Below are 25,920 nucleotides of genomic sequence, written 5' to 3'. Positions count from 1 at the left end.
TTTTTCAACGCAGTCAGGGGATGTGTGGGCCCCAGGTTGAAATTTCTCTGGTGGGCCCCCAGGGTCCCAGTCCGACCCTGTGTAAAAGTGGGCGGGCTATGATGTAGGCATAGCCAACTGTAATGTAACAGAAACTCAAAAGGGCCCAGAGTTTTTTCCAAAACACAGTTAGGCGAAGTGACCCTAAAGGCGATTAGACAAAAACTTTTCCCTCCAAAAGCACACATACTATATAAGGCAGCATTCCCTCCTGCAAAAGAAAATGCACCTACCAAAGAAGTGTTTCCCCACGTACAGGAAATGCATAAAACGGAGCACCACAGATTTGGATTGCATAATACGGAACACCGCAGATTTGGATTGCATAAAATGGAACACCACAGATTTGGAATGCATAAAACGGAACACCGCAGATTTGGATTGCATAATACGGAACACCGCAGATTTGGATTGCATAAACCTGAACACAGCAGATTTGGATTGCATAATCCTGAACACCGCAGATTTGGATTGCATAAAACGGAACACCGCAGATTTGGATTGCATAAAACGGAACACCGCAGATTTGGATTGCATAAAACGGAACACCACAGATTTGGATTGCATAAAACGGAACACCGCAGATTTGGATTGCATAAACCTGAACACCGCAGATTTGGATTGCATAAAACGGAACACCGCAGATTTGGATTGCATAAAACGGAACACCGCAGATTTGGATTGCATAAAACGGAACACCACAGATTTGGATTGCATAAAACGGAACACCGCAGATTTGGAATGCATAAAACGGACTACCACAGATTTGGATTGCATAAAACGGAACACCACAGATTTGGAATGCATAAAATGAAACACCCCAGATTTGGATTGCATAAAATGGAACACCACAGATTTGGATTGCATAAAACGGAACACCACAGATTTGAAATGCATAAAACGGAACACCACAGATTTGAAATGCATAAAACGGTATGACACAGATTTGGAATGCATAAAACGTAACGCCACAAAGTTGGAATGCAGAAACCTTTAACAAAAAACACACACACACAGTCACACACACAGACACACACACAGACACACACACAGGCACACACACAGACACACAGACACATACACACTCAGCAGTGCACTGTCACATTGCACTTACTTTCTGAAGGATGAGGCACTGGGCTGGAAGCAGGCTGGTAAAGGTTACATAGTTATATAGTTATTTGGGTTGAAAAAAGACATACGTCCATCGAGTTTAACCAGACAACAAAGTACAACACCAGCCCGCCCCCTCAAGAACCCCTGTTGATCCAGAGGAAGGCAAAAAATCCTTACAAGGCATGGTCCAATTAGCCCCAAAAGGGAAAAAAATTCCAGGTTCCAGACTCCAGGTGTCAATCAGATAAAATTCCCTGGATCAACATCATTGGGCATTGCCTAGTAATTGTAGCCATGAATGTCTTTCAACGCAAGGAAACCATCTAAGCCCCCTTTAAATGCAGGTATAGAATTTGCCATAACTACTTCCTGTGGCAATGCATTCCACATCTTAATCACTCTTACTGTAAAGAACCCTTTCCTAAATAAATGTCTAAAACGTTTTTCCTCCATGCGTAGATCATGTCCTCTAGTCCTTTGAGAATGTCTAGGAACAAAAAGTTCATCCGCCAAGCTTTTATATTGCCCTCTGACGTATTTATACATGTTAATTAGATCCCCTCTAAGGCATCTTTCCTCTAGACTAAATAAACCCAGTTTATTTAACCTTCCTTGGTAATTGAGACCTTCCATCCCACGTATCAATTTTGTTGCTCGTCTATGCACCTGCTCGAAAACTGCAATATCTTTCCTGTAATGTGGTGCCCAGAACTGAATTCCATATTCCAGATGTGGCCTTAGTAGAGAGTTAAACAGGGCAATATTATGCTAGCATCTCGAGTTTTTATTTCCCTTTTAATGCATCCCAAAATTTTGTTAGCTTTAGCTGCAGCGGCTTGGCATTGACTACGATTATTTAACTTGTTGTCGATGAGTACTCCTAAGTCCTTCTCCAAGTTTGATGTCCCCAACTGTATCCCATTTATTTTGTATGGTGCTAGACCATTGGTACGACCAAAATGCATGACTTTACATTTTTCAACATTGAATTTCATCTGCCATTTATGTGCCCATATAGCCATCCTATCCAGATCCTGTTGCAATATGTCCCTATCTTCCTGAGAGTTGATGATTCTGCACAATTTTGTATCATCTGCAAAAAAAGCAACATTGCTTATTACTGCATCTACTATGTCATTAATAAATAAATTGAAGAGCACTGGACCCAGTACAGACCCCTGTGGGACCCCACTGCTAACAGTCACCCACTTTGAGTATGATCCATGGTGGGCTTGTCTCCATGCCCAAAACCTGCTGGCTGGTGATGGTGGCAGAAACAGCTAGAAAGCTGGAGCAAAGCTGAGGATGCCATGTGTCTGGCAGGCAAATGGCTCTGCATCCACACGTGCAGGGGGCGGAGCTACTAACACTCTCTCCAGCCCCCTGCCTCTTGACTTCAAATCACCGTCCCTGCCAAATGCTCATGAATGGACAGGGGGCAGTGTTGCTGACACGCATGCTGTGAGTGGGGCTTCCAGCAGCCATCCACCCTCTCCTCAGCCTCCGCCGCTGTGTAGCTCCGCCGCCCTCCCCCCCCCCCCCCCCCCCGAACGTTGTGCATACACAAGGAGGCTTGCCAGGCAGAAGGCTGTGAAGCGGTCTGTCACTGTGTAGCGTGCTACGCCTGCGCCCACTATCATGGCGGCGCCGCAACCATGGCAACGCTGCTGAGGTTCGGGGCACTATACATGGGGTTCAGGGCCCGGTCCACATATAAAACCCCCTAGCGACACCGCTGCTTCTCACCTAGGCCAAAGCTACTTCAGTAGACTACTATCAGCCTGTAGGTTTTGGGCCATTACTACTAAGGCCTCAAGGCAAAGGAACTCTTTTTTTTACCTTCTGCTGCCAACCTCTTGATCTCTCTCCATGCCCTCACCACTCCAGAGCTCCCCTACCTTAAAGCAGTAGCTAAATACGGCTGTAGTTATTGTTTGATGGACGGTCTAGACCAGGCATGGGCAAACTTGGCCCTCCAGCTGTTAAGGATATACAAGTCCCACAATGCATTGCAGGAGTCTGACAGCCACAGTCATAACTCATAAAGGCAAATGCATTGTGGGACTTGTAGTTCCTTAGCAAAATTGTATAGAGAACAACTGACTCTTGGGTGCATGCTATATTATTTTAATGTAGAAAACTGGTATACAAAAACCACATATACATATAATTGAATCACATATTACATAGACTACATAGACACGGTTACAAAATTAAAACCAGGACACAAAGGCCCTGGAGAAAAAGCCAAATCTCTCACAACCACATTTGAATCTGTTGGAGGCTGCAGTCCTCCAACAAGATGCAGACCAGGACACATCAAGAACCACTAAGGAATGAAATACTGGATGGAGAATATGTACGCCAGTTGATGTAAACTTCAGTAAGTTATATGGCCATCATACCCAAACGCACCATCAGTGAGGTTTATTGATATATTGATTGAGCTCAATCACAGTCCTAAGAATCACATGAGCCTCTTCAGTGATTTGGAAAACACTGTACATCGACCTATGACATCAGGGATGGACTCAGTCGCAGTCCTCAAGATCACAGCCTGTAACATCAAACACCATCAGTGGATAGATTATATGGACTCAGTCGCAGTCCTCAAGATTATATGCACCTCTTCATTAATTATGCATCCACCAATGGGCTAAGGTATAATACATGTAGCATATATATTCATGGGATCAGCTGTAGCAAAGCAGAGGGAAAAGAAGCCATGCAGATGTACAAGGACTATCCTCAATGTAGCAGTTCCGCAGACCTTGAAGCTTATTGTATGCAGAAGCCCATGCATGTCCAGACATTAACATCCACACGCAATGTGTAAGTGCAGCCAGCAGCTGGGACACTGAGCAAATGGATCATAGGTTCATAGTTACCACACCGGTGGGTATGCGGGGAGATGTAGAAAAAGTTCCAACTGGAAATGAGGTTGCTGATATCGGGTTCCGGGTAGTCCTGATGAGTGGTATAAGGGTTGTGGAGATTGGCGTCAGACGCTAAACATCTTTTAGATGTTTAGCGTCTGACGCCAATCTCCACAACCCTTATACCACTCATCAGGACTACCCGGAACCCGATATCAGCAACCTCATTTCCAGTTGGAACTTTTTCTACATCTCCCCGCATACCCACCGGTGTGGTAACTATGAACCTATGATCCATTTGCTCAGTGTCCCAGCTGCTGGCTGCACTTACACATTGCGTGTGGATGTTAATGTCTGGACATGCATGGGCTTCTGCATACAATAAGCTTCAAGGTCTGCGGAACTGCTACATTGAGGATAGTCCTTGTACATCTGCATGGCTTCTTTTCCCTCTGCTTTGCTACAGCTGATCCCATGAATATATATGCTACATGTATTATACCTTAGCCCATTGGTGGATGCATAATTAATGAAGAGGTGCATATAATCTTGAGGACTGCGACTGAGTCCATATAATCTATCCACTGATGGTGTTTGATGTTACAGGCTGTGATCTTGAGGACTGCGACTGAGTCCATCCCTGATGTCATAGGTCGATGTACAGTGTTTTCCAAATCACTGAAGAGGCTCATGTGATTCTTAGGACTGTGATTGAGCTCAATCAATATATCAATAAACCTCACTGATGGTGCGTTTGGGTATGATGGCCATATAACTTACTGAAGTTTACATCAACTGGCGTACATATTCTCCATCCAGTATTTCATTCCTTAGTGGTTCTTGATGTGTCCTGGTCTGCATCTTGTTGGAGGACTGCAGCCTCCAACAGATTCAAATGTGGTTGTGAGAGATTTGGCTTTTTCTCCAGGGCCTTTGTGTCCTGGTTTTAATTTTGTAACCGTGTCTATGTAGTCTATGTAATATGTGATTCAATTATATGTATATGTGGTTTTTGTATACCAGTTTTCTACATTAAAATAATATAGCATGCACCCAAGAGTCAGTTGTTCTCTATACAATTTTGCTATTTACTTTGCTGACAAGGTGCATGCTAGTTATTGTATTATGATCTTTTGAGGCTTTTTATCATTAGGAATATACAGATGATGACCCAGTTGGGTGATCAATGTGTATAATTGGTCATTTGCCACTTTAGTGTCCTTTTCTTGTTTCTTTACACTTGTAGTTCCTTAACAGCTGGAGGGCCAAGTTTGCCCACGCCTGGTCTAGTAGAACTCTGTTATGTAACTTATTGTTGTTTGCTTTCTTTTTTTTTTTACTGTATTTTATTTTGCTGTTCTTACTGCACTTTTATTATTTATTCTCTATCATCTTTTACTCTACTCTGAGCCACACATGTGCCAAAACCAATTCCGGGCACTACCCTGTCGTGCTTGGTCAATAAAACAATTATGAATGTTTTTATTGTTTTTCTTTCCCTTAAGGCTCACTTTAAGGAACAGTAGAGGAAAACATTTATCACATTGGGGTTGATTCACAAAGTTTACTTATTTTTCACCTTAACTGTAAAGGTGCTCATACATCTACTGATTTTGGTGGCCCATCGATCAAGAGACAGATCTCTCTCTAATCGGAAAGAGATCTATGGCTGCCATTAACCACAGGCCAATTCCTGATAGATTTCACTGTGAAATCTTTTAGGAATCAGCCTAGTAATGCCATCTCATCACCCCAAGCAGCTGACCGCCCATGTGATTGCCGGCGTATTGCACATGGTCGCATGTGAAGTCACACATGCACCCGTGGGCAATACGCCAGCAACTACATGGGGCATGTGTGTGAGGAAGAGTGAGGAGACAGAGCCAGCAGTGCACAACGACAGGTAAAGTATTCTTGCACTGGCACCAGGGAAGCGCATTTTACAGTAGGGGGGACGACACTGGGGATTCCGTTGCGTTTGTCGTTCATCCCGATATTGCACGCATCATCAGCTTCGATCGAGCATGTCAGCCTGAGATTTTGCAGCATGTTTGATTGATACATGCAACCAATTTTGGGCATGCTCTTGGCGGCGCCAATTTTCATCCAATTCGATTATAATTATTGAATCAGGTGGTTGATGGGCCGAGATAGGAACTCACCATCCATTCATTCCGCCCTTGTAGATTTATTTGTAGCACTTTATATGCTGCAAAGATTTAGTTGCAGTTATTGTTATTGAGTTGTTTGATTTTTATATTCTTGTAATATCTATCCAATCGGAAGTATGCTGTGACAAAAGCTACTGTTTTGATTATTGGATGTATTTACTTTGCTGTACAATGGAAATTACTTGAATAAAATTTGCTAAAAGGAATGTCTTAAGGAGATTTCTTATTACTCGTAATTTCACTACTGGTAACTGTTTAGAAATTTGCTAGGTTACAAAACCATTGCAGGGGCAGAACAGGATGTTTAACCAGTGTTCCCTTTGAACACCCAATGGGGTAAACCTGGTTACAATGTACAAACACACCCACATACATGTGCACGCATGCACGCATGCACGTAGTGTCTTGAGGTCAATAGCATGGAATATCATTATGTTGTATCTTATAGTTTATTTTGGTGATTTGGTGATTTGGTGATTTTTTATTTGGTGTATGTCTTTTTATTTCTCTTTTAATGCATCCCAAAAGTTTATTTGCTTTGGCTGCAGCTGCTTGGGATTGAATATGATATGCATGTATGTTTTTGTTTTCATTAGAATTTTCTTGTGAGAATACGATAGCAACTTTTTCTAGTGAAAATTCAAGCTGATTCACCTCTATGTTACAACTACTGACAGTGTTTTTTTTTCATATGCAAGAAATAAGCTGATGATTAACTTTAGATTATTAGTTTTGATTTATAAAGTGCCAACATATTCCATGGTGCTATATATGCAGAAAGCAGGCTAGCAATGCTGCTGGACCCCGAAAGTCTTTTTCATATTAAAATAAATAATTAAAATAGTATTAAAAAGAGCAGAATGTGGTCTGCCACCTTCCTACTTTTCCTGCCAAAAAAGATATGCAGACTGAAAACCAAATGACAAGAATGATGGTAAGGCATAGATCCCCTTGGCATGTTCATATCTGCTATTGTATGATCGTCAGTGTTGTTGAGGAAATTTAGCAGTGCCCAGTGTTCATGAGTAACAAGCTCTTCAACATGCCCAATAACCCCAGAAGGCATGGTGGCATTGAGGGAAATTATATGGTACCTTCCTGCTTCTGTGGGATGGAAAGCATGCTGCCACTCCCTATAAAATTAATTCATATGGGTTCTTTTCCAAACCCCACTAACCATTGACTTAGTTAATGTGTTGAAAATGTGAAAAAAGAACTCTCCACTGACCTGATAAGTACATAACCATAAATGGTCAGTTAGTCGTTCCTGGCAGCTGTGATCTCAGAAAGTCATAGGTGGCGGAGCAGTGCTTTTCAGCGCTGCTAGATTTGGGCGCAGCCGGCGCCTCCATAGACTTCAATAGGAATCACTCCTATTGAAGCGCTCAGTGAGTAACGTCGGCTCCGTCAGAAGACGGAGCCGAGGTTGCTTAAAAACATAATAATTCGGCCTCCAGCAATCGCTGGAAGCCAAATTATTTCATTCCCCCACTATCCATGGCCTGGAGAGGGAATAGTAATTAAATCGGCCCGGACTTGTGCAGAAGCAGGATCAGCTATATACCGCTGTATCCTGCGCCCAAGTCTACCGGCGCCGATTTCAAATGTACTCATAGGTGGGACATTGAGGAATCAAAGTGCAAGAATCATTCTTCTGCATGCAAGTCATGAAATTGACAACTAAAGGGGGCCATACACTAGCTGATCAACCAACCAATCTACCATCCAATTTGATTATTATAATCGAATTGGATGAAAATTGGTGCAGCCAAGTGCATGCCCGATGACAAAGCAACCAATTTCAGGACAGAAATTGGCCGCACGGTCGATCGCGCATGCTGGAAAATGTTGCGTCGAAGTTGGTTGGTTGGGTGCGCAGCGGTACGGCAGCCGAATTGTGAACGAGCAACGAAACGACGAAACCCCTGCCGCCGCAATATATAAATGTATGTAGTGTAGTGCATTTATACATTACCTGTCTGGTGTCAGCCTCCACGCGGTTTCCGTCCATCTCGCCGGGTTCCACATACATGCCGGCGCGCTATGTCTGACGTCAGATGCTATGCGCCGCCGGCGTGTATGTGGCTTACCCGGCGAGATGGACGGACACCGTGCAGAAGCTGCTACAGGACAGGTAACGTAGAAATGCACTACACTACATACATTTATACATTTTGGGGGCTGCGGTGGGGCGGACGCGGCGGCTCAGCCGATTCCCTGATGATTTCATGCTGAAATCGGACGGGAATCGGCCTGTAGAGTATGGGCAGATTCGACTAAAGACAAATTTATCTCTAATCAGATTCGATTAGAGATAAATTTGCCTCTTGGTCGAATCTGCCCATAATCGTTCAAATGTATGGCCACCTTAAGAATGAAAGGTAGAAGGTGGCAGAGGATATTAGGGAACATAATAAACTTTACCTTTATAGGATGACATGATTTTCTTAATTAAAACACTTCAAGTGTTTATTTTTAGCTGATATTTTTTTTAACACTTGTGCCACTGAGGGATAGAATGAGTAAGGGGGCTGGAAGCAGGTGGTTGTTTCATGGGAATATATACAGTAGATAGCACCTGAACCTCCCTAATGCCCACACCCCTCCTAGGAGAACTGGGCTGTCATAGGTAGGTACTAGTGACCATCTGCATTTGGCACTGGCATTTTGTGATGGCTGCTAGATTTATTTTTATTTTTTGTTACAATCTTTTTAAAGTTATTTTCTGTCAGTACTAGCAAAGTAACAATCCAATTTTGAAAGTCATGCTATTTATTAAAGAGAACCTGAACTGAAAATAAAAAGTCAAAATAACCATACACAGGTCATACTTACCTCCTGTGTAGTCTACTCCTCAATCTCTTTCTTCTCTCCTGCGTCCTGTTTGTCCTCGGTGATCAATGGAATTCTCCGTCCTCCATTTTAAAAATGGCCATTACTCTATAACAGCTTCCTGGTTAGTGCACTGTTAAACTGTTATATCACCCACTTGAGCCATAGGGAAACATGGACAGTAGTAACTGACAGCTGCTGATAGTTAACTGACAGCAACTGGTATATTTCAGTTCTGACAAAATATTGTCAGAACTGGAAGAGATCACTGTAAGAAGAAAATAGTGAGCTTCTGAGAAGAACTGACGGCGAGGTAAGTAAGTAATATTCATTTGCAGCTACATCATGTGGTTATTTTAAATAATTGTACTCACTTCAGGTTCCCTTTAAGGTTATGCAAAGCTCACAACTGTCCCTCTTTGGGAGTCCTGTCCCTCTATCCCTCTTTCCTCCTCATTTGTCCCTCATTCAGGACTTTGTCCCTCTTTCTATGTAAATATATATATGTATATATATATATATATATATATATATACACATATATATATATTTCTCTACTAAAAATGTGTTTGATTGACTCTAAACTTTATTGCCATCCTTCAAATTGATACATTACTAATTCTAAAATGTTAATATGAAGGAAAATGAATCAGGATAGAAAGGACCAGTGTGGTGTGAATTATAAAACAACATATTCTTCTTAAGAAATCTTTATGATATGCGTGATTAGGGTGTGACAGGGGTGTAATTAGGGGTGTGGCAGGGGAGTGGCTTAAGTGTCCCTCTTTCTCATCTCACAAAGTTGGGAGGCATGAGGCTATGTTTTTAAAAATAATGTTTTAGTGCTAAATGTATTATTTCTATAAAATCACAGATTCAGCACCGTGGACAGCACATGGGAAGGGTAAATTCACTGACATTATGCAAAGGTGCAAACATCAAATTCTGTTTTTCACACATTTACACATCAAAAATCATCTATGTGCATTCATCCCAGGCACTGGCAATGGAGCAGCATTTGCCTGTTTAATTGCAGCTGTGTCAATGCATCTACAGCAGGGGTCTCAAACTCGCGGCCTGCAGGCCATTTGCGGCCCTCGATACAATATTTTTTGGCCCGCACCAGACACGGAAGCAAACTATTATTTGCCTATTTTACCTTATAATTTGCTTTAGTGCTCCCAAGTAATCCGCCGCATCCCCGCCGCTAAACGAGGGCTGCAGAGCCCCCAAATCCCCCGGGCAAACATCCACGACTGCGCTGAGGGGCAGAGCTTCCAGCTGTAGCTCTGCCCCTCCTGACGTCAATCGCTGCATGGATCCCCGCCTCTCCCCGCCCCTCTCTGTGAAGGTAGAGTGAGAGGGGCAGGCAGAGGCGGCGATCCACCGTGATTGACGTCAGGAAGCTGAAGCCGGGCGATTTTGGGGCTCTGCAGCCCTCGTTTTGCGGTGGGGACACGGCGGATTACTTCTAATGGGAGCACTGAAGCAAACTATAAGGTAAAATAGGCAAAATAGTTCGCTTCAGTGTAAATTTGATTTTGAATCTAAATAAAAATCAATGCAAGGGACAGGGGGATGGGAGCTGCTGATTGTGGAAATGACATGCCATCAGAACAGTTATATGGGAAGAGTGGAAGACGTTCTGTGTGCACAATTAGCTGCTAAGGCAGCCAATTAGAATTAGAACAGACACAAGGGAACGAATTAGATTTTCATTTTGTCATATCTTCATCATGACTTCATCAAAGCCTGCAGTGACGAGAAAGATTGATGACGAGCACAGACAATTTCAGGAAAAGTGGGAGATGCATTATTTCTTTATTGAGCACAGGGGCATCCCCACATGTCTTATTTGCACAGAGAAAGTTGCAGTGCACAACAAATACAACTTGAAACGCCATTATTCCACTAAACATGCTGAGGAATGTGCAAAATATCAAGGGGATGAGAGAGCCAAGCGGGTTGCCAGTCTTAAAGCAGGATTAATGAGGCAACAAGATTTCTTCAAGAAAGCAACCAAAGAGAATGTGGCATCAGTCCAAGCTAGTTACATGGTTAGTGAGATGATTGCTAAGGCAGGGAAACCATTTACAGAAGGAGAGTTTGTTAAAAAATGCATGTTACAGGCTGCAAGTATTATCTGCCCGGAAAAGAAAGGTCAGTTTAGCAAAATCAGCCTTTCTGCCAACACTGTGGCAGAGCGCATTTCTGACATGTCAAGTGACATTTATCATCAACTGTGTGAGAAAGCCAAATGTTTTGATGCATACTCAGTTGCTCTTGACGAGAGCACAGACATAACCGATACTGCTCAGCTCACAATTTATGTCCGTGGTGTTGATTGCAATTTTGAATTGACGGAGGAGCTGCTCACAATAATTCCAATGCATGGCCAGACCACCGCTAAGGAGATATTTCGTCATTTGTGTGATGCCATTGAGAATGCAGGTTTGCCATGGAAGAGGTTTGTTGGAATAATAACCGACAGAGCGCCATCAATGACAGGGAGGAAAAATGGACTGGTGGCAGTTGTTCAAAAAAAAAACTTGAAGAGGAGGGTGTAGAGGAGGCCATTGCTCTTCACTGCATTATTCATCAGCAGGCCCTTTGCAGCAAATGCCTGCCGTGTGATAATGTAATGTCTGTTGTTGTGAAATGCGTCAACCAAATCAGATCCAGGGGCTTAACGCACAGGAGATTCTGTGCTTTTTTAGAGGAAATGGGGTCAGAATATGGAGATGTGCTCTATTTTACCGAGGTACGTTGGCTCAGCAGGGGAAATGTCCTGAAAAGATTTTTTGAGTTGAGAGAAGAAGTGAAAGCCTTCATGGAGAAGGATGGGAAGGCTGTTTCTGAGTTGAGTGATCACAAATGGCTCATGGACTTAGCTTTTCTTGTTGACATCACACAAAAGCTGAATGTACTAAACAAGATGGTACAAGGCCAGGGGCAGCTCGTCAGTGCTGCCTATGACAACGTGAGAGCATTCTTCACAAAACTTGTGTTATGGAAATCACAGCTCTCTCAGACAAACCTTTGCCATTTCCCATTATGCAAGGAACTTGTGGATGCAGGCATACCATTCAGTGGTGAGAAGTATGTTGATGCTATTTTTAAGCTAGAGAAAGAATTTGATCACAGAATTGGTGAAAAGAGAAATAGTTATTTTAAATTTTTTTCTTTTTTCCTTTAAAATGCATAGGAAATAAAAAGCAACAAAAGAAAGTCTAGTTTGTGCCGGGAAAACAACTTGATGCATATATCACTAAGGTGTCATAAAGGCATACGAAAGGAATCGGCACGGGAGACTTGGGTGCAGGTTACAGCCGGTATATGGCTGATCCTGCTGCCGTACAAGTCCCGGCCGTGTTAATTACTATTTTCCCTCCAGGCTGCCATGGATAGTGGGGAATGATGTAATTGATGTAATTGCTGGAAGCCGAATTACAGTGTTTTAAATGTAATTTCAGCTCCGTCTTCTGACGGCACCAAAGTTACATTCTGTGCGCTGCTATAGCTGTAATTCCTATTACGGCCTATGGTGGCGCTGGCTGCGCCCAAATCTCCTGCGCTGGCTTCTTAGTATTTAGTGTTCGGTAATAAAGAGTGAAAAAGTTTTTATTGATTAATTAAAGGCACAGCTAAAACATCAAATTGTTTTGGTAGATAAGGAGAAAACAAGCTTAGATGCGAAGTGGTTAAACTCAGAGTACAAAAAAAGTTTGACAAAATTGCCCTCTCCATAGTCATGTACTGTATGTAGACAATGCTGGACAATGCTGTTCTGTGGTGTACAAACCTACATTAAAGCGGACCTGAACTCAGAACGTCCTCTCTGCTCTGAAAGATAAGCAACCGCATAATAACCTTTAAGCAAAAACATACCTTTGTTACAGCTGATAAAAATCCTAAAATAAACCTGCAGTTTCTACTTCCTGATTCATGGAAACAGACATATTGTTTACAGCCTGTACTTTCAAATGGGCTTATATGCCACAGGAAGTCATGTGACATGGGGAGATCAAATTACAAGTTTTGATTAGGCTGGTTTCACAGTGGGACGTTACAGGCGCACGTTAGAGCAGCCTGTAACGCAGCCCACCGCACAGTAATGAAAAATCAATGGGGCTGTTCACAGTGCGGACGTTGCGTTACATTGTAACGCTGCGTCACAAGACAACGTATTGCATGCAGTACTTTAGACGCGGCTGAGCCGCGTTAGACTGCTTGCACATGCTCAGTAATGTTGGGGAGGAGCGGAGAGCGGCCAGGCACATGGCTAATTAATATGCACTGCACGTTATGACGTGCAGTGTTTACTTCCTGGAGCAGCCGCTCTGTGCGGTGATTGGCCGGCGGGACCACGTGATGCCGCATGCGCACAAGAGTGCGCATCACGGCATCACTGACGCCAGAGTGAGCTGCACAACGCGGCTCACTCTGACGTCCAGATCCAGCACCACCAGGCGTTGAGTTAGGGGGACGTTATGCGACCTTAACGCCCCCTCTAACGCAACGTCCTGGTGTGAAATTAGCCTTAGACAAAGATGAGGGGGAATTAGACAGCCTAAACTTTCTGAATACATACAGGGTACATATCTCTATGTTTCAGGGCCACTTTAACCAAGAGCCCCTACAGCAGACTTACGCGGTACCTGCAGTCAGGTAGAGGGCAGGCCATGACAACTCTCTAAAAAAAAAAAAAACATAAATTTTAAGAGTAAAAAAAATCAAAATGCTAATTACCAATGGTAAGAAGATTTTGGGAACAAGATTTTTCGGAATAAGATTTAAAGGATCATCGCATAAACATCTCCCACAGAAATTCAAAAGCAGTAAGATCTTTAACGATACCATAGTGACTTGGAGAGAGTTATGCAAGATATTCCATACGCCTTATTTTTTGTGTGGGTTACCTGAGTTTCCAGCAAGCTTAGCTCATGGAAGTTCCTTCGAATGGAGGGATAGGGGAAACAAAGGCTAGGGCAGCTGCTGGACCTAAATTCAGGTAGTTTATTGTCTTTTCTGGGTATTAGGTCTAAGTTCAATATCCCTCGCCATCATTTCCTATACTACGGCCAATTGAGAAAGCAAGAGGGCTCAATATAAAAAAATTTCCACCTTAAATTGCCTAGATGAGTTCTTGGTCCCGCATGTTCCCAAAATGTCTTTTTCCACAATTCAGATAGATCTTCAACAGCAATCCGCCTCTAAACAAGCAATAAACGACCTGTCTAACTGGTCCAAATATTTGCCAGACAACGACCTCCCAACTAAGATCCTTAGATCCTTACAAAGTAATCCACAAACTTATTATTGGGGAAAGTTGGAGGGAATCTCACCTCAAATTTATACATAAGGCAAAATATGCATTTAAAGTTAAATATAAACACCCTCCTGCCCATTATAGTCCAACAGGGATGGTCGTAGTCAGCCAACTTCTCTACGCTGGAAATACGCGTAGTTTTACGCAATTACGCTTCACCAAACTACGGCTTCGAAAACAAATATTTGCTTCGTATGCATTTCGTAGAATACGCGTTAAAATACGCAATTACGCGTAGTGCGAAGCGTAGTGTATGGGGATACTTATGCCCGTATGCAGAAAATTGTACGCATTCATTTCTTTATAAATGCAAATACTGGGAACCCTTCTATGCGTACATTCCCCTTTCCAATGCGTAAATTTGTATGCATACAATCGCATGCGGAAAATTAGACGCGAGTAATGCATTCGTAGTTCACTACGCAATACACATGTTAACTACGCATAGTGGGCGTAAGCTACGCGTAGCGGTACTTCGCTACGCGTAAATTCGTAAGCGTAGTTTTGAAACTTCGCCTATGAACTACGATGCGTAGATGCGAACTACGATGCGTAAATTCGCACTGGCGTAGTTTCTGCTCATCCCTGTAGTCCAAAATGTCCTAAATGCTCTCACCCTGATGCGAACATATTGCATTGCGTGAGAAGTTGTCCCGTGATGGTAGACTTTTGGAATAAAGTGTTAAAGTATATCAAACAAATGTGCAAAGTCCAATTGGAATTATTAACGTTACTGTTATTATTCAATTATGAGGAACGCTCCTCATCATTAGAGGTTAACCATCAATCCACTCAAAAGAGCATGAGTAAACTGGCTCACTTAGTTCTAATTGCAGCTCGAAAAGTGATCTTTAACAAATGGATATATTCATGCGCCCCCTCAACCTGGGACGTGAAAGAACAATTTACACTTATTTCAGCTGGATAAACTGGATGCAATGAGCCACAAAGATAAAAAAAAACAAAGTAATTTTTTAAGAAATGGAAGTTATTTATTCTAATGACTCATTCTCAACAGGAAATCAAAGATCTGATGGAACACTTCAAATATACACGAAGTGGTATTTAACGGAACATCTACTGGGCACGTTGGGGAAATTAGACATTTCAGAAATTCTTTCAACACAATAGATGATAGGTCTGGCTCTGATGAGGACTCCCCTTTGGAGGACGGAAACCCACAAGGCGCAGTAGGAGGCGTACAAGGCCCAACAGGCAAAGGAAGTGACAAAAGTATTTTGAAGAAAAACCAAATCACCTGGGATCAGAAGGAGCTGAGACGGTCACAGAGGTGGCACAACAACAGGGTTTAGATATTATTAATTTATCTGACCTCTATCTGAATGAGTCCTGCATTTCCCTCCTCAGAAAAGGTCTGAACTTCTGCCCTAGTGTAGAATTTGACGAAGTAAAATTTGAAATCGAATGGTTCAAAAATGTTCGTAAGATAGCGTGCCACAGATATTTTGAGTCTCAGAAAAAGTTGGGCCTATATAAAGATCCTGTTCCGCCCAAGGTGATTCCCATCCCAATTATTTTAAGTGAAGAGTTCTCTAGTGAGGAGCAGGGTTGGATAAGGGATATTTGTGAAATGGAGGGGGTTGAGAAATAAGTGTGGTCACAACAGGGGTTGGAGGTTCCATCCCATATAGGACCAGGATCTAGGTTCAATCCCCGACTAACCCCAGGTTCTGCGTTGGAACTCTTTTATAATAGAGTGAAGCAGGATGTAAAGGCCCTGATCTATCTGAAAGCGGAACTAACCTTACAATGGAAGAAAGAAAATCACTCAAATGGTTGAAGGAACAGAGGGAGGTGACAATAAAACCCTCAGATAAAAGGGGCAACATTGTTTTGTGGCCAACATCTATGTATCAGAATGAATGTATGAGCCAGTTGGAGGATGGAGTGACATATAGGAGACTCAGAAGTGATCCTACTGAAAAACATCTGCATAAGTTGAAATCTATTTTGAGAGAAGCAGTGTAGGCAGGCGTAATGACCTGGAGTTCTGCCAACAAGCTGGTTCCGGTAAATCCTAGAAAGCCGATGTGGTATTGTATACCAAAAGTACATAAAAATATGACTTGTCCACTGGGCCGACCAATATGCTCGGCAATTGTATCGGTTTTTGAGAATCTGTCACAGTTTCTGGATTACAAACTAAGACCGTTAGTAGAAGCCTTGCCGTCCTTTTTGCTTGATTCAACACAAGTATTAAATAGGTTGCAAGCAGTGGAATGGGGGTAGAATTTCCAACTGGCTTGTGTGGATGTTACTTTTCTTTACAGCAGGATTCGCCATAAGAATGGCTTGGTGGCTGTGAACTCTTTCTTACCACTGCTGCAGGAAAATCTGGAGGTAGTTAGGTTCATCCTTGCTGGCCTGGAGGCGGTCCTGACCGGGAACTCCTTCCCCTTCAACGGCCGGTGGTACCATCAGGAGGTTGGCACTGCGATGGGGACCCCTGTGGCCCCCACGTTTGCCAACCTCTTCATGGCGCGCTGGGAGCTGGACCAGGTTTTTCTGGGAGGGGAGGAGTTTCGGCTCGGGTCCGCCTCTGGGCCAGGTATATTGACGATATCCTAATTATCTGGGAGGGGAAGCTGGACGCATTTGAAAATTTGATCTCCATATTAAATCAAAATGATATTAACCTCCATCTGACATCAAATTGGGGGGGGGGGGGGGGGACAGTTTAGATTTTTTAGATCTAAGGATTGAGATTGTGGACAATAAGATTACTACAAAGACATTTAGGAAGAATACGGTCTCAGACATGGTCCTCCATGGAGAAAGCCAGATGGTACGGATGAAACGGAACAACTCAGATGAATTTGAGGGGATTAGACAGATCACGGAAGTAAAAAATATATTTGCACAAAGAGGGTACAAGGCACAGGTACTTAGGTCAGCTGTGAATGGGATACATGGTGTAGATAGGTCAGTTCTCCTGCAACCAAGTAAGAGAAAGAAAAGAAATTGTTTCTTCATGCACTTCTCACATTCACTAATGGGGGACCTCATTGCCAATTCTATAAGAAAGAACTGGGGTATTTTACAGACAGATCCTCTGCTGAAAGAGAGATGTATGGAATTGCCGTGCATCTCTTTTAAAAGATGCAGAAATTTGAAAGATGACCTGGTTAAGAGTGAATTTATTAAACATCAGGAAAGGACAAAGGTGGTGGGCATATACCCCTGTGCAAGATGCATCTTTTGTAGGTTTGTGAAGAGTGGCACAGGATTTATGCACAGGGACAACTACTAACTAAGGGACTAAGACACTTCTTCAATTTTCTAACATTTATATAGGGAAGATCACAAGGGCCATGAAGGAGAGATTTTCAGAACACCATAAATCAATTAGTAATGGGAAGGGAGCAAGAAGGTTAATCAACCATGTTAGAGAGAAGCATAACTCTGATGCGGAGGGGTGGATAAAGTGACACCTAGTACTAGGGGAGGTGTAGATCAGGAACAACTACTTCTGCAGATTGAAAGCAAATGGATTATGAGATTACAAACAAAAGGACCGATGGGGGTCAATGATAAATTAGACATGGCGGTTTTTCTCTAAATTGTAATAGGTTGCACTATGATAACTGAGACCCCGGGCAGTTTATCCTCCTTTGGACGGTCTCTCCTTGAGGCAGCCTAGTTTGTGTATATGTATGGTTTACTGCCTTGTTTTTGACAATGTCTTGGTGTATGTAGTACAATGATGATGGTTGATGGTGGGGTCGGTTTTATCTGACCCTTGTAATTAACCTTTGTTGAGTCTACAGCTTATAACTGTGTCTTTTCCTCCCTCCTTTCTAATGTAATGGGTTGTACAGTGATAATGGGTGACGGTCTTTGGAGGTATCTTCCTCCTAGGTGGGTCACATTTTGAGTCAACCTGAGAATGAGTATGTATACATATATTGCAGGTTATGGGTTGGGGGGCGGGGGCTTGGGTCTGTAAATGCACCAGGTACGAGGGAGTATCTCCTTGTGATATTGTGTGGTTGGTTGCTTTAGACTCCATCCACTGTGCTTTGCATGGAGTTCCCTTGTATTACAAAAGATTTTTCTTTCTAAAACTGGGTCTTGGTCCTATTTACCTCTCTTCATATGTCTCTCTAGTGGTGAACATGTTGGACCTATCCCCCTCCCCTTTATCCTGATTGTACGTTTTATAGTTGGGTGGGGGGAGGTTTTCCAAACCCCTTGAAACTGTTATTATTCAGGAGTCTTGTATTTTGATGTGGGTAACTGCTCAGCTTTCACACTTTGTCTTTTTCTAGGATGGCTCGTGTTTCTTTGTTTTAACAGTTTTTGTTTTGTTAATATGTTTATTTTGTGTCTAAGTATGCCTTCCTGTGGAGAGTGTTGCTCATATGCGATGCGTGCTTCTCCTTTTTGGCTTTGTAAGGCGGTGTGGTTTCTATTTCCGCCACTAGATGTCAGCAGTGGCAATGTTAACGTCTTTCTTATGCGACGCTACCGGCGCATTACTGCCGGAGTCATCGCCGAAGGCCCTTTGGAGCGCAGAATGCGATCCGGCATAGTTCCAGCCGGATATCCGGTCCAGTGCGTACGTCCCCGCGTCATTGAGGTCTGCAGTCTGGATCTTCGGTAATCCCTTTCCCGATTGGCCAGCCCGCTGGCTGCAATTGACAGCAGATGAATGTGTGGCAGTACTGGGCCAGTTCGGGTTGGTTGATTGGATGGCATGACCTCGGGAGGGCGGGCGGACCGGGTGCTTGCGATCGGGGAGGAGGACAGGCATTGCAGTTTATAGCCAGGCTCTCCACAGAATAGGGGTGTTCGGTCTTGAGAAAGCCCTAATTTGGGGCGAAACGGCTGTCGACTCATCCTCTGCACCTCCACGTCATCTCATGTGCCTGATAAGTATCGCTGTCTTTTTGTTACACTATTTTTTATTGCACTTGGCATATTTTTTAAAGGCAAATGATTAAAAGTTGGTTTTACTGCTGGTGAGCTGCTCCTGGAATCTCCTTTTCTCTTGGAATAACACAATAGATAGGGTTAACTGGTCGGGAATGACAAGGGGAGGGAGGAGGGACTCAGGGTGGGTTTGGGTTAATCTCGATATGTATGTTCATATCAGTTATATGTACAAATTATTATAAGTTTTCTTTAATATTAATACTTGGTGATATATAACTGTAAACTCTTGATATGTGGATTTACCCATTCGGGTTGTTAATATTTAAAAATTCAAATAAAATTTGTTTTAAAAAAAAGATTTAAAGGATACCCAAAGTGACATGTGACATGATGAATATGTACAGCGCCTAGCAGCCACACAAGTGAGTGAAAAGGATGACGCTGCCTGCGTTTTATAAAGGGGGCCTTCAGGAGGGAGTGTAGCCTGATTGGCTACCCTGTGTCTGCTGACTGTGATGTATAGGGTCAAAGTTGACCCTAATGATGTAGTATAGGGGGCGGGTCGAACTCGCATATAGTTCGCTGTTCACTGCGAATGCGAACCACCGAAGTTTGCGCGGATAAGTTCGCGGTTGAACCGTTCAGGCCATCTCTAGACATGTGTATGTAAGTGGCTGACTCAGTCCTGACTCAGACAGGAAGTGACTACAGTGTGACCCTCACTGATAAGAAATTCCTCTTTTTATCTCTTTCTTGCTCTCAGAAGCCACTTTTTGCTAGGAAGTTAAGGCTCATACACACATCAGACTATAGTCCTTGGAAAATGAAAGATCACAGACCAATCTTACCACCGTTCATGTAGTATGAGAGCTGTACTCTACACAGTCTATTCTATGGAGCTGAACTCCCCATCAGAAAAAAAAAATCTTTGCAAGATGTTGCACACACAGATGCTGTACAGACACAAAAGATCAGTATCTGCAAAAGATCTGTTCCTGCCAAAAATCCATTTCTGCAAATTGCAATGATAGTCTATGAGATCTGCAGATCATCATACACACATGATTTAACTGACATTCATCTGCAGATCAAGCAATCTGAAAATCCATCCCGGTGGATCTGATCTGCAGATGAATGTCAGTTAAATCATGTGTGTATGATGATCTGCAGATCTCATAGACTATCATTGCAATTTGCAGGAATGGATTTTTGGCAGGAACTGATCTTTTGTGTCTGTACAGCATCTGTGTGTGCAGCATCTTGCAAAGATTTTTTTTCTGATGGGGAGTTCAGCTCCATAGAATAGACTGTGTAGAGTATGGCTCTCATACTACATGAAGGGTGGTAAGATTGGTCTGAGATCTTTCATTTTCCAAAGACTATAGTCTGATGTGTGTAGGCACCTTTAGTCTCTTGTGCTAGGCTTGTTAGGTTGCTCCTTCTTGCTGATACTTATTGCTAAAAAGCACTCCTCATCCTCTCTTTTGAGAGCTAATGTTGTTCTTGTGATCTATTTCTTTTGTGTGTGTGTGTGTCCCACAGACACTTGTGTTGCATATACAGCCCTGTCAGTCAGTCGCAGCTGCTGGACCTTGGACCCTTGGTAATTCCTACTGTGCCACTGCCAGGCCCAGCACATTCAGAGACTACCTGTGTGTGACAGCTGCACATTTGTAATACCAATCACTGCATACCCACCTGTTGAGTGCACCTACCTACCTACTAACAACAAAACAAAAGGCATGTACATGTGTCAACTCCCCTTCATGGTGGTTACCTTACCGCGGTGAATGGGGCTTGCGTATCACAATGAAGCAATGACCGCCGGATATATGAGTGTCTCGGGGGGGGGGGGGGAGGGGCACACCCAAGATAATAAGGTCATTGCTTCATTGTGGACAGACCAAATTCGATCAGCTGGACAGTCACTGTTCTGTCATTGAGCTACCTCAGCCTGGCGACCATATGGGCTGGAAAGCCGCCATCACCTGCACTCTCGTCATGGTGCGCACCAGTCCATCACGGCCGTCACTACACAAACAGCTGTGTGCGGTGCGTTACACAGTGAGTTTGGTCTGTCAGTGTGAAGCAGTACACTAATTACACTACCTGATTGATGTATACACATGCAAGATGTTTTATAGCACTTTAGGCCTCCAATTTAGCATGTGATGTGATTTCTACCCTTAAAACGCTGCTGTGCATCAAATCCAGATTTTTCCCAGGGACTTTTGGTGTGTATCCCACTCCTCCATGCAAAAATGCAGATGTTAGACCCCTTGAAACATCTTTTCCATCACTTTTGTGGCCAGCATAAATATTTCTAGTTTTCGAAGTGCGCCTCCCCATTGAAGTCTATTGCGGTTCAAAAAGTTCATGCGAACCGAACTTTTTGTGGATGTTCACGTTCAAGGTTCGTGAACCAAAAATCAGAGGTTCAAGCCATCTCTACACATGTTTATCTCATAATGTCACATGTCACTTTGGGTATCCTTTAATATTTGATTCTTGTTTAACTTTCAGAATCGATGTGTAATTTATGGGATACATGTAAATACATTTATTTGTAATTAAAACCCCCTATTAGCTGCAGGTTGAATGTGATTATTAAAATGATGATATTAATAACAGAATTACAATAAAAAAGTAATGTTAAGCAATGTGCTTTGCTTGTGCCTAGATTGGTTGAGTATATTACCATTTAAACCACAAGGTGGCACCATTACAGTTTGATCAAATGTTTCACACTATGGGCCATATTCTATTGCTGAACTCGCCAGCGCTAAGCACTGGCGAGTTCTTAACTTAGGCAATGGGAGCATCATCTAATCTGATTAAACTTTAGACCCCCCCAGGTGGAAAAGAACTCGCTTGGGCGATATAATCGCCCAGCGAGTTCTTAACACGGTATCCAGTTACCCTTTGCATGCCTCCGGGAAGCAATGCTTCCCGACAGACACGAGCGTTAGCTTAGACCTGCAAAAAGCAGGTCTAAAGCAGCTAACGCACGTCGTCGCTGCAGCATCTGGGGGTCTCCTTTAATAACCTTACAAGCCCCCCACGTAGCTCTGCCGGGTACCCCTGTTATTATACATACCGCCGCTGATCACCAGATGCCTCTTGCCGCAAATTCCGTTGCGTAATTACAGTGTATCTAACAATGTAATTACTGTCCGCATAGGAGCCCGGGCAAAGCATCTTTGAATCTGCAGCCGGGGCTCCCCATTGGTCCGCTGTCTGAGCCATTTTATTGGTTCAGACTTTACATACCGTGTGTACACAACTGTAAGCATATAATAGATCAGAAAGAAAAAGTGTTGGGTCTCTGGATCAATTTCAAAATTCCCAGAATTTGTGAGAGGATTAGGAAGAAGACAATGTGTCAGCCTGCCGCCAACCTTTTAGCGAATCTATAAGTAGACCGCCTCTGTAGATTATTATTATTATGCCTGCTGTATGCAGGTCTTAGTTTACTCCCTAAGCCATGCATAAGGGAACTGCAAAGGTTTTTTTTTAATCACTCCATAGACCAAAACTGGTAATTGATGCTTACATTTTGCAAATGTGTTAATGTAAGCACATCATTAGGTGTTAAATTAATTGGAAAACTTTGCTCACAGCTGTTTAATCTTTTAGCATTTGGAGATAAAGTGAAGGTATATAAATCCTGGGAAAAAGTAGATAAAATAGGTGTTTATAGCAACAAAGAAGTTTGATGACCAAACCTGAAAAGCTGCTACTGTGGATAACCATTAAAGGACAACTGAAGTGAGAAATATATGGAGGCTGCCATATTTTTTTCCATTTAAATAATACCAGTTGCCGGCATAATGCTGATCTATTTGGCTGAGGTACTGTCTGAATCACACCTGAAACAAGCATGTCAGATCTAACAATAATGTCAGAAACACCTGATCTGCTGCATGCTTGTTCAGTGTTTATGGCTGAATGTATTAGAGGCAGAGGATCAGCAGGAGAGCTGGGCAATGTGCATTGATTAAAAGGAAATAAATATGGCAGCCTCCCTATTCCTCACACTTCAGTTGTCCTTCAAGAATGATATATCACAGAACAATGATTGCTACAATCAACGCCAAAGATTTAGGTCTGCATCAATCAGGGGCGCCTTTTGCCATAGGCAACATAGGCAGCCGCTTGAGGCGGAGTCCAATCACAAGGAGCAGCTGCGGCCGCCTGCAGCTACTACTTTATATTTTATTTCTGTCCCCCTCCGTCAGCAGCGGCAGCCAGCATCCGGGTGATGATACACGTGAGTGCAGCGTGCTACCGCACTCACGTCTCTCCCCTCCACCCCCTGGAGCTGGCCGGCCAATAGACAGGGAGGAAGGCTCTGCTCCACGCCTCTCCTCCTCTAACCAGCTACAGAAGCAGTATTTACTGTGTGTAGCCACGCCCCTAACTCCGCCCACCACCAGTCATGCCTGGAGTTACCGTAGATGCCAGGCTGGATGTTGCGGCTGACCTCTGGCCCATTACTTCGGGAGATGGCCAGTCTGTGCCCCAATGCATCCCCCAATGGACAGCAGAGCGGGGGAGAGAAGAGAGAGATAGCGAGCAAGCTTCAGCCAGAGGGACAGTCACACGAGGGTCAGAAGCCCCACCGCAGCAGTATCTGACAGGACGTCTCATGTGAGCAGACAGAGCTGTGTGAGACGGCCCCCCTCCTGATGACAGGAGCAGAGACACAGACACACTGAGGAAGGTAATAGCCGCTGTAAAGTTCCTGTGTCTGGCTGTGTGTAATTTCCCTGCTGGAATCTGTTCCCATATACTCCATCTCCCTCCCCCTCTCTCCCTCCCTCCTCTTGTATTCCCCAAGTGCTTCAACATGCCCCTTCAAACAGGACCACCTGTGGTGAGACACATCTGTCTCTCACTCATTAACATCTCCATTTTCCAACAGCTCTCCCTCCTATCTACTTATTTTCTTTCCCAATCTCCCTTTCCTGTACCCAGGGGTGCCTGTGAAACGCTGCCCACATTGCGATTAATTTCTGGTGAAACGCTGCGCACATTACGATTATTTTCTGGTGAAAAATTGCCACATTCCGATTATTTTCTGGAGAAACATTGGCGCATTATGATTATTTTCTAGTGAAACATTGGCGCATTACGATTATTTTCTGGTGATAGGTTGCTGCATTACGATTATTTTCTGGTGATAGATTGCTGCATTACAATTATTTTCTGGTGATAGATTGCTGCATTATGATTAATTTATGGTAAAACATTGCTGCGTTACGATTATTTTTTTGTGAAACATTGCTGCCTTACGATTATTTTCAGGGGGGGGGGGGGGGGGGGAAGGGCGCCACAGGTTTTCTCGCCTGGAGTGACAAAATGGCTAGGGGCTGGCATCAATAGTTAATAGCCCACCCTCTCTCTGTAGTTTAAGTTGTTGTACTACTACTACTACTACTACTACTACTACTACTACTACTACTACTACTACTACTACACACCCCTTCCTTAAGAGGCGCTGTGATCTCCACTTTTCATAGACTGGCAGGGGCGTTTCTAGGTTCCTGGGAGATCCGGGGCACCCCTGGGAACCAAGAGGGAAACATAAATGGGCATGGTCAGGCCACAGGAAGTGGGCGTGGTCATAGGTGGGGCCAAACGTACATGAACATAGCAGTGGTGTAACTTAAATATATTCAATAGGTAATATTTCACATAAATAAGCCCCTCACCTGGCTTCTGTCTTGCTTTCGGTTGACTGTCCTGTGTGCTGTACTCGGCTGGTGGTTATGCTAGGCTTGCCGGTGGTTATGCTGGGCTGCCTGGCTGGTGGTGATGCTGCGCTGGCCTGGCTTTGCTGGGTGCTGGGCCAGGGGCTTTGCAGGGTGGTTTGCTGGGGGCTTTGCTGGGCTGGGCAATTTGCTGGGGGCTTCACTGGGGTGAGGGCGTTTTTGGGCGCTTTGCTCGGCTGCTGGCTTTACTAGGCTTTGCTGAGCTGGGAGCTTTGCTTGGCTGTATGCTTTGCTGGACTGGGGCCCGGAGGCTTTGCTAGGCTGAAGGGTTTGCTGGGCTGGAGCCCCGGGACTTTGCTTTGCTGGTCTGGGGGCTTTGCTTTGCTGGGCTAGGGCCCTGGGGCTTTGCTTTTCTGGGCTGGGGGCTTTGCTTTGCTGGGCTGAGACCCAGGGGCTTTGCTTTGCTGGGACTGGGGGCTTTGCTTTGCTGGGGCTTTGCTAGGCTGGGCTATGGGCTTTGCTTTCTTTGTCTGGGGCCCAGGGGCTTTACTTTTGCTGGGGGCTTTGCTAGGCTGGGGTTTGGGGTCTTTGCTTTGCTGGGCCCGGTGGCTTTGCTACAGCATAGGTAGCTAGGTATAGATGCCTTCAGGATAGGTACCTAGGTATAGATGCCTTCAGTATAGACAGCTATGTATAGGGGTCTTCAGTATAGGTAGGTAGGTATGGGGCCTTCAGTATAGGTAGGTAGGTATGAGGCCTTCAGTGTAGGTAGGTAGGTATGGGGTTCTCAGTATAGGTAGGTAGGTATGTGGCCTTCAATATAGATAGGTAGGGATGGGGTAGTCAGTATAGGCAGGTAGGTAGGTATGGTGCCTTCAGGATAGATACCTAGGTAAAGATGCCTTCAAGTATAGATAGCTAGGTATAGGGGTCTTCAGTATAGGTAGGTA

General features: G+C 43.8%; 1 protein-coding gene across 1 annotated transcript in view; it reads right to left on the bottom strand.

Annotated features, from left to right (window-relative positions):
- Nucleotides 1–25,034, bottom strand: part of LOC137550832 (uncharacterized) — a 154,151-nt gene extending 129,117 nt beyond the window's left edge. The window contains exon 1 of the mRNA XM_068271300.1: nt 24,971–25,034. The gene's annotated coding sequence lies outside the window, so the exon portion shown is untranslated. The remainder of the gene's footprint in view (nt 1–24,970) is intronic.
- Nucleotides 25,035–25,920: the final 886 nt, after the last annotated feature.

The sequence above is a fragment of the Hyperolius riggenbachi genome, chromosome 1 (assembly GCF_040937935.1).
Source record: "Hyperolius riggenbachi isolate aHypRig1 chromosome 1, aHypRig1.pri, whole genome shotgun sequence".
Lineage (NCBI taxonomy): Eukaryota > Metazoa > Chordata > Amphibia > Anura > Hyperoliidae > Hyperolius > Hyperolius riggenbachi.
The sequence above is the reverse complement of the archived record's forward strand: the minus strand, read 5'-3'. Positions and strand labels throughout refer to the sequence as shown.